The sequence below is a fragment of the Coregonus lavaretus genome, assembly GCF_964263955.1.
Source record: "Coregonus lavaretus genome assembly, chromosome: 19".
In the NCBI taxonomy this organism is placed as follows: domain Eukaryota; kingdom Metazoa; phylum Chordata; class Actinopteri; order Salmoniformes; family Salmonidae; genus Coregonus; species Coregonus lavaretus.
Window position 1 is genome coordinate 11,147,510 of NC_140006.1, and position 11,217 is coordinate 11,158,726.

The following is an 11,217-nucleotide window of genomic DNA, read 5'->3' on the forward strand; positions in this document are numbered from 1 at the left end:
ACTCACACACACACAGAGACAGAAAGAGGCGCGCGCTCCCTCTCGCCTTCCTGGAGCGATAATATTACCAAACTAGTTTTTCTCCAGTCAATCCAACATGTTTTTTGTCAATCATTTATCTTGATCCAAAGTGGGTAAATATCGCGTATAGTCCTCGTCCACGTTAGATGTGTTGGTGTCCTGTGTTATAGGCGCTCGTAGGCTATGTCTCATCCCTTGGCTGACAGCGCTTCCACTGAAAACTGGCTGAGCCGCGTGTCAGTGTGTATGTGAGCGCGCCCCCTGTGTATTTAAAACGGGGTCGGATACGCGCATTACAGTCGTATGGGATTTATAGACAAGACCACACTGTAGTGGTGTGTGAGGAGTAGGCTCGGGCTTTAAGGCATGCACGTGTGTATGTGTGTGTGTGTGTGTGTGTGTGTGTGTGTGTGTGTGTGTGTGTGTGTGTGTGTGTGTGAGAGAGAGAGAGAGAGAGAGAGAGAGAGAGAGAGAGAGAGAGAGAGAGAGAGAGAGAGAGAGAGAGAGAGAGAGAGAGAGAGAGAGAGAGAGAGAGAGAGAGAGAGAGAGAGAGAGAGAGAGAGAGAGAGAGAGAGAGAGAGAGAGAGAGAGAGAGAGAGAGAGAGAGAGAGAGAGAGAGAGAGAGAGAGAGAGAGAGATTTAAATGTAAAAGTCAAATGTTTTTAAAAGTAACAATCTATCTCTCTGAGTACTTCATCGCAGTATACGCACAATTACATTTTACTCACTCGGCACACAAGTGCCCCTTCTAGATAAACTTTGTTTTCCCACGGAGTGAATGGTTTGGTATTTATGCGCTTAGTGATAAACCTGATCAATGTATTGATTGACAGAGATTAATGACGTGGCCTGGCCGTTAGGGGGTGGAGGGATGGAGAGGTCACAAAGTTAGGATCCTAACGCCGTGCATGGTGATGGTAAGGAGAAAGGGGGGAACATCTCCTGTTCCGAAGCGTTTCCCTCTAATCTCCAGCCAGCATTCTGAAGTTCACTCGGCTGGTATGTAGCGCTATTTGCTTGGCACAAAAGACAGCATGGACATGTGAACGTAGACTTAATAAACAAGTTGTTTCTTCTATATAAAATGCTCTGTTATAGTTCTGATCTCGCGCAAAAGCATGTTTACATTGTTTTCAGATATGTATTTAACTTGTGACCATAAGATTCCATCCTACTAACCTTCTTTCATTTTTCAAGACAGATTGGTTACTTATTTCAGAGATTTCAGCACAGTCGTTTTTCCATTAAATCTGAAATAAACAAAATTGTTATTATTTTGTAAATATTATGAAATTTCCATTTGATCATACAGTATAAGTAAATACCAGGTAATAGACTATAAATTGAAACGTATAGGCCTCATCCAGAATAAAGTGGGTATAGGTAGAGGTTTCACTGGTCACACTGTAGCAGCCTCTAAAAAGCATGCAGTGTGTGAAGGTGTCTCCCCGGGTTAGCCTACTCTCCCTCTATCGATGACCCACTGCTATCGGAAATAAATGACCGTTGGATAGCCAGAGAATCGGTTAGCTCGGCATGCACAGCGCTTCTTCACCCTGGGTATTGACTCTGGGTGTGTGTGTGTGTGTGTGTGTGTGTGTGTGTGTGTGTGTGTGTGTGTGTGTGTGTGTGTGTGTGTGTGTGTGTGTGTGTGTGTGTGTGTGTGTGTGTGTGTGTGTGTGGCGCTATAGGGTACTGTGTGTGTGTCTGTATGACCCAGCTCGTTTGCACTTTCTTCACTTTTGGGGTAGTTGTTTTCTGGCCCTGTTTTCTGTGCTAGTTTAGTGATGTACTGAGAGGATATCGAATCTTGATGTTTCTTTTCTGTCCACAATACAGCACTGTGATACGGAAACATGTCCAATCCACTCTTTATTTTGATGTTCACGGCATTGCAACATTGACCTACCTGTCATTCAATTCTTACATTTTGAATAATTAAGGTAAAATGTGATGTGTGATTTAACGTGTGGCAGATGGACACTGAACGAAATACAGATAGGCCTATCAGTTCCAATTGACTTTACTTATTTTGTATGGATTTGATTTTATGGTTGTGACAAGAACTACGTACGCCCTAGTAGACATATAAATGCCTATCTCAAAATGCATATGGCTACGGCACAAATGCTGTAAATAACTTATTTTGTGTAGAATTTAGAGAAATTATACGCATATAGGATACAACTACGTAAGATTGTCTCTTTGACAATAAGGAATTTAGTTTAATAATCCTGTTCATGAATTAGATCAGTTTTGATGCACGATGGCTGCACACTTGTCTCTCTTGTGACCATGGCCCTTCTTCTGAAAATATATTTAATCTTTAATTTAATGGGATGATATAGAGTTTAAATTGAACAGTAAATCTCAAAGGAATTTGTTAGAAACACTTCAGTTATACAATTGAACAACACACCCATTTTGATATCAACAAATGGTAGCCGTTGAACGAAGATTTCCGGAGATCATGACATTTTCCAGCTGTGAGTTTTACGGGCACCTGTTGTCAGTGTTGTCTGGCTGGTAGGATGGAACTAAACAATTTAATGTTATGTCAGGAAAACCTTTGTGTGTGGAAAATAGATTGAAAAAGTAAACCAGAAGTTTGAGCATCTGAGTTAGCTAGGCAATGCATAAATGTTTGGGCCTTAAAAAAATATTTGAATTCCTTTTGATGAATATTATGACAGGCATCCTTATTTATAAAGATCTTCTGATAAAAGTTGTTTCAGCTTTAGTAAAATATATTTAGTATCGATTTTATTTAGGCTACTGTATATTTTTTTTAAATCTTCTAGCGAATAATACACTGCTTTTAGAAACCACGAGAGTCAACCTGTTATTTTGAAAGGTAAAAAAAGGTGTATTCTTTTTTTATAATATTATCCATATTAAATCGTATTAAACATAATTTGAAGTCATTGTTCGTTTTGTACTAGGAGACTCAAGTTACTAATAAATAAGACTGAATAACCTTTATTTTTTTTACCACACAAATATTCCTCCTTATGGGTAGTACTGGTACTTAATTATTTAACAACATTTTTTAATTGATTTACTCATTCGATTTATTGACCAGCTTCATACACTTAATGTTCGTCATGGTTATTTCCTAAAAAAAACAGCAAGTAAGCCTAATCCATCGCCTATTAAATCTATTTTCTGTTCATAGTTTATTTTTATAGTTCATAGTCTATTTCCCAGAAACGGGAAAATACATTTGTCTGTAGGTGTGTAGGGCAAGGTTGGTTACTCGATTTCTTTTGATAGGCCTAGATCCGTATGATATCGAGGGATTGCCTCCCACACATTATATTTAGGCCTATAGTTATAACACAATAAATTAGCAATAAATGCCCTCTTGGTCTTGGTGGGGTTTGAAGTATAATAAACTGATTTCTACATGTGTACGCTATCGTTTATGCTTTTCATCATAACAGAGGATTGCTCTTGGAGTGCAACGAGTGACGGACTGTGGGCAGAATACTGAACAGGGTGGCCTACGTCTTAGTCCTATCGATGCGATTGGTAATCAATATCCAGTGAATAGAAATCCAAAGGTTGTTAAATGGATCTGTTTTAGGTAAACAACTAATTTGAAGTTGATTAATTTGAAGTTGCTAGATACGTTGAATAATATGTTTAGGTTGTCTACCTAAGACAATGCAGTGTTATTTTCTGTAGGCTAAGTTTAGCTGTGTGACAAATTCATTGTCAAATTAATTTTTAGTTGGTTATTACAAAATGCTGATTTCATGAATTAGCCTATAGGTTTATTGTTGCTTTTTATGTAACCCATAGGCTAATTGTTGGTCAAACTTTAATATAAATATTTAGGCCTACTTTGGGTTAAAATGAGCCTACACTACAATTTAATAAGTGTGACATACACCAGATAAGTGCAGTGTTCATTATTCGTTGAATATGTATGTGGATGTGAGAAGAGGCCTGAACCGTTCACATAGTTAACGAAAAACCGATTTATTTGGTCTTTTTTCCAATAAACCAACTCGACAAAGTTAACGTTTTTTATCGAATGATTTGTTCAAACGGCTTTGAATGAGATAGTTCAGGGCCTCATTTCCAATCGCCTTCGTTAAGATCATCGTTAGATCCTTCTTACGATGTACAGCATCTTTAGTAGTCAAGGTGTTTCCCAGAGCCTTCGTTAGTAATGTGGCTCTTAAAAACCTTCGCACATCTACAAGTGACCCAGACCACTCGTAGAGGAGCCAAAGTGCATCGTTAGTTCTTTTTTTCCCTTCCGCGTCACTTTATTCACAGAAGATCTCCGCTAAACATATAATCGAGATGTTTAGGCTTTCTGTCTGACTGTGACTGCCGATACCTTCAGAACGAAGTTGCTAAAATATTTACAATTGTTAAAAGGTTGTAAGGTTAAAATTATGTTTCAAATGAAAACCCAGATGACTGAATTAAAATATACATAGGCTGCATGGGCCTATATAGGCTATTTAAATCATATTTCAATCTATTTTATGTTCAATCAATTTAGTTATATTTTGCGACTAGGCTGCTGTCTGTAATTCTTGCCTCAATGCGTTTCATTTTGTGTGACAAATTAATCTGTGATTTACTACAATATTATTGTGTAAGCATAATAAGCCGCCTCAATAGACTATTAGTAGCCATAGGTTTTAATATCTCTCTAGGAGCTGATCCGTCATCAGTATTATGGAATAATTATAATGTTAAGGTAAGATTTGAATGGAGAAAGCTGATCCGAGAGAAGTGCTGCTTTTCTTTTGATCCTATCAGTATTGACACAAGGTCCTACGATGCACGTAGCTAACATTCTCTCCAGGGGCGTAGTCATTGGTGGGCCTGGGTGGGCGCAGGCCCACCCACTAGGGAGCCAGGCCCATCCAATCAGATTGAGCAAAACATTTAAATAATTATGCTCTACTTGTCAATGTTCCAAATGGGACATTATTTGTATTTTTACCTGCTAAATGATGTAAATGTAAATGTAAATGTACCTAAGCACAGGAGCTCATCGGCACCTCACATTTTCTTCTACTTGAGTTCCTGCACCTCCTATAGAATATTAGCTCAAAAGTATTGAGGAGTTCCTGCACCTAAATATAAAAGGTACCGGTACGCAACATGAGTACCGGCACCTATTTCAGTACAAGTCAAGCACTGGCCAAAACATGCATAAACCATCAGATAGAATTCATAGCAAGCAGTAGGGAGGGGGTGGGATGGACACCCCTTTGCCTCCAGAACAGCCTGAATTCTTCAGGGTACGGAAACGTTGCTTATTTGGTATGAAGGGACCTAACGTGTGCCAGAAAAACATTCCCCACAACATTACACCACCACCATTAGCCTGTACTGTTGACACCAGGCAGAATGGGGCCATGGACTCATGCTGCTTACGACAAATCCTGACTCTGCCATCAGCATGACGCAACAGGAACCGGAATTCATCAGACCAGGCAGTGTTTTTCCACTTCTCAATAGTCCAGTGTTGGTGATCACGTGCCCACTGGAGTCGCTTCTTCTTGTCTTTAGCTCATAGGAGTGGAACCCAGTGTGGTTGTCTGTTGCAATAGCACATCCTTGACAAGGATCAACTCGTTGTGCATTCCGAGATGCCATTCTGCCCACCACCGTTGTACTGCACTGTTATTTGCCAGTTTGTGGGCCGCCTGTTAGCTTGCACAATTCTTGCAATTCTCCTTCGACCTCGCATCAACAAGCTGTTTTCGCCCACAGGACTGCCGCTGACTGATGTTTTTTGCTTGTGCATCATTCTCGGTAAACCCTAGACACTGTCGTGTGTGAAAAGCCCAGGAGGCCGGCCGTTTCTGAGATACTGGAACCGGCAAAGCTGGCACTGATGATCATGCAACGCCAGGGTTGTGGGTTTGATTCCCACGGGGGGCCAGTAATTATTTTTTTTTTTTTATGTATTCCCTAACTGTAAGTCGCTCTGGATAAGAGCGTCTGCTAAATGACTAAAATGTAAATGTAATACCAAGCTAAAAGTTGCTTAGGTCACTCGTTTTGCCCATTCTAATGTTCAATCAAACAGTAACTGAATGCCTCAATGCCTGTCTACCTGCTTTATATAGCAAACCACGACCATGTGGCTGTAGGAGCACCAATTTCGTGAACGGGGTGGTGTACCTAATAAACTGTCCAATAAGTGTATATTGACAATAATAATAATAATAATACATTTTATTTGGCAGATGCCTTTCAGGACACTCAAGGACATCTTACATAAAATCTAGTGCTGTACATACAATCTATTTCATTTAGGCCTATGTAATGAATTTGAATTAAGCTTGATTGTTTACAAAAAAAACAAAAAAAACAATTGTACAAAAAAACATTTAAAAAATAATGGGCGGGTTCTGGCACGTGTCACTTCGCACTGATAGCATTGCAGTAAACAGTAGCTATCTCTGTGTAGGTTAGGCTACACTGTGTAGGATACTCACCGTTAGCTAGCTAGCTAAGACTCACTAACCAACTTGGCTAGCAAAAACAAGTAAAATAGCCAAACAAAGCTCACTCTTACATTTTTTCAAGAAACCGTGTATAGAAGAGGACATTTGAGCATTTTCCAAATTATTTGATATCAGTGATTTCGCCATGAAGGGCCTCCAGTCCCCTCTATATCAATCACTGATTGCATTGACCTAATTGATGGCCTTAAAGACAATTTAAGTACATTCAGAGACACTGGTTTTATTCAACACTTTTAGAAATCATGAAACACGCTTCTTCACTTCCACTCGCACTCTCTCCCTCCCTCCGCTGAGACATGACCATCAGTCCAGTGAAAAAAAAAAGAGTTATTTCAATTTATGCTCCGATGTGCCTCACAAGTAATGGGCTACAACAACTGGCCTATTACCAGTGTTATCATCTAGTCTAGCTTGAGACTCGAGGTTTTAAATACAAGGGACTCTACGTTATTCATAATAACGAGGCCTACCTGGGAGAAAATTGGACCTCTCTTATTGTACAAAACATTAAGAACACCTGCTATTTCCATGACATAGACTGACCAGGTGAATAAGGATTTTAAAGCCTTGAGACAATTGAGACATGGATTGGGTATGTGTACCATTCAGAGGGTGAATGGGCAAGACAAAATATTTAAGTGCCTTTGAAGGGGGTATGGTAGTAGGTGCCTGGCGCACCAGTTTGTGTCAAGAAATGCAACGCTGCTAGGTTTTTCACGCTCAACCGTTTCCTGTGTGTATCAAAAATGGTCCACCACCCAACGGACATCCAGTCAGCTTGACACAACTGTGGGAAGCATTGGATCCCTGGGTTTAGAAGCCTACAGGCCTCTGAATCTCTGCACTGCAGTACTAAATCAGATGGGTTTAAATTAATAATAATAATAATAATAACAATAATAATGAGTTCCTTAGAGCTTTTTTAAAGTTGTAGCAATTGGTAACATATACATGTTTTAAGTTTAAATCACAGGATGTTATAAGGTCGATGGCCGCGCCCCCGTGGAAACTGAGTTATCATAATAATAATATCCCCATAAAAATCCATCAGTTTAAACAAGAGAAATCTGTTTTTTTGCATTGGATGCGTCTCAATCCACCATATCCGCCTATGTAACTCTTCCGCATCTGCGGTGAAAAGTGACAGAGCTAGAGCGGTGTTTGTCAGACCATGAGACATCCCGAAAATCGGTCTTCTCACAAAATCGTCTGTAGCGTCCGAACGGTTTGGCCTACAAACTATAATGACCCCTTTATGGAAAGATGAGACTCAAGAAGAAGATGGTGTTCTCCGTTTTGGGACTCGTCTGAAGTCGGGACAGCCAATCTGCCAACTTCTGTCTGTAGCGTCCGTGGGCTACACACTAACTGTGCCAAGGTGAGACTCTCAAGAGCACGTACACTAGCAGTCAAAAGTTTGGACACACCTACTCATTCAAGGGTTTTTGTTTATTTTTACTATTTTTTACATTGTAGAATAATAGAGACGACATCAAAACTATGAAATAACACATATGGAATCATGTAGTAACCAAAAACGTGTTAAACAAATCAAAATATTTTTTATATTTGCGATTCTTCAAATATCCACCCTTTGCCTTGATGACAGCTTTGCACACTCTTGGCATTTTTACGAGCTACGCGCTTCAGCACCTGGCGGTCTCGTTCTGTGAGCTTGTGTGGCCTACCAATTCACCACTTCACGATAACAGTGCTTACAGTTGGAAAGGTGGCATCCTATGATGGTGCCACGTTGAAAGTCACTGAGCTCTTCAGTAAGGCCATTCTACTGCCAATGTTTGTCTATGGATATTGCATGGCTGTGTGCTTGATTTTATACACCTGTCAGCAACGGGTTGGCTGAAATAGCAGAATCCTTTAATTTAAAGGGGTGTCTACATACTTTTACAGTTGAAGTCGGAAGTTTACATACACTTAGGTTGGAGTCATTAAAACTTGTTTTTCAACCACTCCACACATTTCTTGTTAACAAACTATAGTTTTGGCAAGTCGGTTAGGACATCTACTTTGTGCATGACACAAGTAATTTTTACAACATTTGTTTACAGACAGATTATTTCACTTATAATTCACTGTATCACAATTCCAGTGGGTCAGAAGTTTACATACACTAAGTTGACTGTGCCTTTAAACAGCTTGGAAAATTCCAGAAAATGATGTCATGGCTTTAGAAGCTTCAGATAGGCTAATTGACATCATTTGAGTCAATTGGAAACAGGTACAAAAGTATCTATATCCACAGTAAAACGAGTCCTATATAGACATAACTTGAAATGCCGCTCAGCAAGGAAGAAGCCACTGCTCCAAAACCACAATAAAAAAGCCAGACTATGGTTTGCAACTGCACATGGGGACAAAGATCGTACTTTTTTGAGAAATGTCCTCCCGTCTGATGAAACAATAATAGAACTGTTTGGCCAGAATGACCATCAATATGTTTGGAGGAAAAAGGGGTGGCTTGCAAGCCGAAGAACACCATCCCAACCATGAAGCACGGGGGTGGCAGCATCATGCTGTGGGGGTGCTTTGCTGCAGGAGGGACTGGTGCACTTCACAAAATAGATGGCATCATGAGGAAGGAAAATTATGTGGATATATTGAAGCAACATCTCAAGACATCAGTCAGGAAGTTAAAGCTTGGTCGCAACTGGGTCTTCCAAATGGACAATGACCCCAAGCATACTTCCAAAGTTGTGGCAAAATGGCTTAAGGACAACAAAGTCAAGGTATTGGAGTGGCCATCACAAAGCCCTGACCTCAATCCTATAGAATATGTGTGGGCAGAACTGAAAAAGCATGTGTGAGCAAGGAGGCCTACAAACCTGACTCAGTTACACCAGCTCTGTCAGGAGGAATGGGCCAAAATTCACCCAACTTATTGTGGGAAACTTGTGGTAGGCTACCCGAAACGTTTGACCCAAGTTAAACAATTTAAAGGCAATGCTACCAAATACTAATTTAGTGTACAGTGGGGGAAAAAGTATTTAGTCAGCCACCAATTGTGCAAGTTCTCCCACTTAAAAAGATGAGAGAGGCCTGTAATTTTCATCATAGGTACACGTCAACTATGACAGACAAAATGAAAAAAAAAAATCCAGAAAATCACATTGTAGGATTTTTAATGAATTTATTAGCAAATTATGGTGGAAAATAAGTATTTGGTCAATAACAAAAGTTTCTCAATACTTTGTTATATACCCTTTGTTGGCAATGACACAGGTCAAACGTTTTCTGTAAGTCTTCACAAGGTTTTCACACACTGTTGCTGGTATTTTGGCCCATTCCTCCATGCAGATCTCCTCTAGAGCAGTGATGTTTTGGGGCTGTCGCTGGGCAACACAGACTTTCAACTCCCTCCAAAGATTTTCTATGGGGTTGAGATCTGGAGACTGGCTAGGCCACTCCAGGATCTTGAAATGCTTCTTACGAAGCCACTCCTTCGTTGCCCGGGCGGTGTGTTTGGGATCATTGTCATGCTGAAAGACCCAGCCACGTTTCATCTTCAATGCCCTTGCTGATGGAAGGAGGTTTTCACTCAAAATCTCACGATACATGGCCCCATTCATTCTTTCCTTTACACAGATCAGTCGTCCTGGTCCCTTTGCAGAAAAACAGCCCCAAAGCATGATGTTTCCACCCCCATGCTTCACAGTAGGTATGGTGTTCTTTGGATGCAACTCAGCATTCTTTGTCCTCCAAACAAGACGAGTTGAGTTTTTACCAAAAAGTTCTATTTTGGTTTCATCTGACCATATGACATTCTCCCAATCCTCTTCTGGATCATCCAAATGCACTCTAGCAAACTTCAGACGGGCCTGGACATGTACTGGCTTAAGCAGGGGGACACGTCTGGCACTGAAGGATTTGAGTCCCTGACGGCGTAGTGTATTACTGATGGTAGGCTTTGTTACTTTGGTCCCAGCTCTCTGCAGGTCATTCACTAGGTCCCCCCGTGTGGTTCTGGGATTTTTGCTCACCGTTCTTGTGATCATTTTGACCCCACGGGGTGAGATCTTGCGTGGAGCCCCAGATCGAGGGAGATTATCAGTGGTCTTGTATGTCTTCCATTTCCTAATAATTGCTCCCACAGTTGATTTCTTCAAACCAAGCTGCTTACCTATTGCAGATTCAGTCTTCCCAGCCTGGTGCAGGTCTACAATTTTGTTTCTGGTGTTCTTTGACTGCTCTTTGGTCTTGGCCATAGTGGAGTTTGGAGTGTGACTGTTTGAGGTTGTGGACAGGTGTCTTTTATACTGATAACAAGTTCAAACAGGTGCCATTAATACAGGTAACGAGTGGAGGACAGAGGAGCCTCTTAAAGAAGAAGTTACAGGTCTGTGAGAGCCAGAAATCTTGCTTGTTTGTAGGTGACCAAATACTTATTTTCCACAATAATTTGCAAATAAATTCATTAAAAATCCTACAATGTGATTTTCTGGAGAAAAAAAATCTCAATTTGTCTGTCATAGTTGACGTGTACCTATGATGAAAATTACAGGCCTCTCTCATCTTTTTAAGTGGGAGAACTTGCACAATTGGTGGCTGACTAAATACTTTTTTCCCCCACTGTATATATATAGTGTGAGACTGTTTAGTAACAAAAATAAGGGGTTAAATATAATATATATATATATATTCAGTTTCCTGATCTTTCTTATATCGCTCAGAT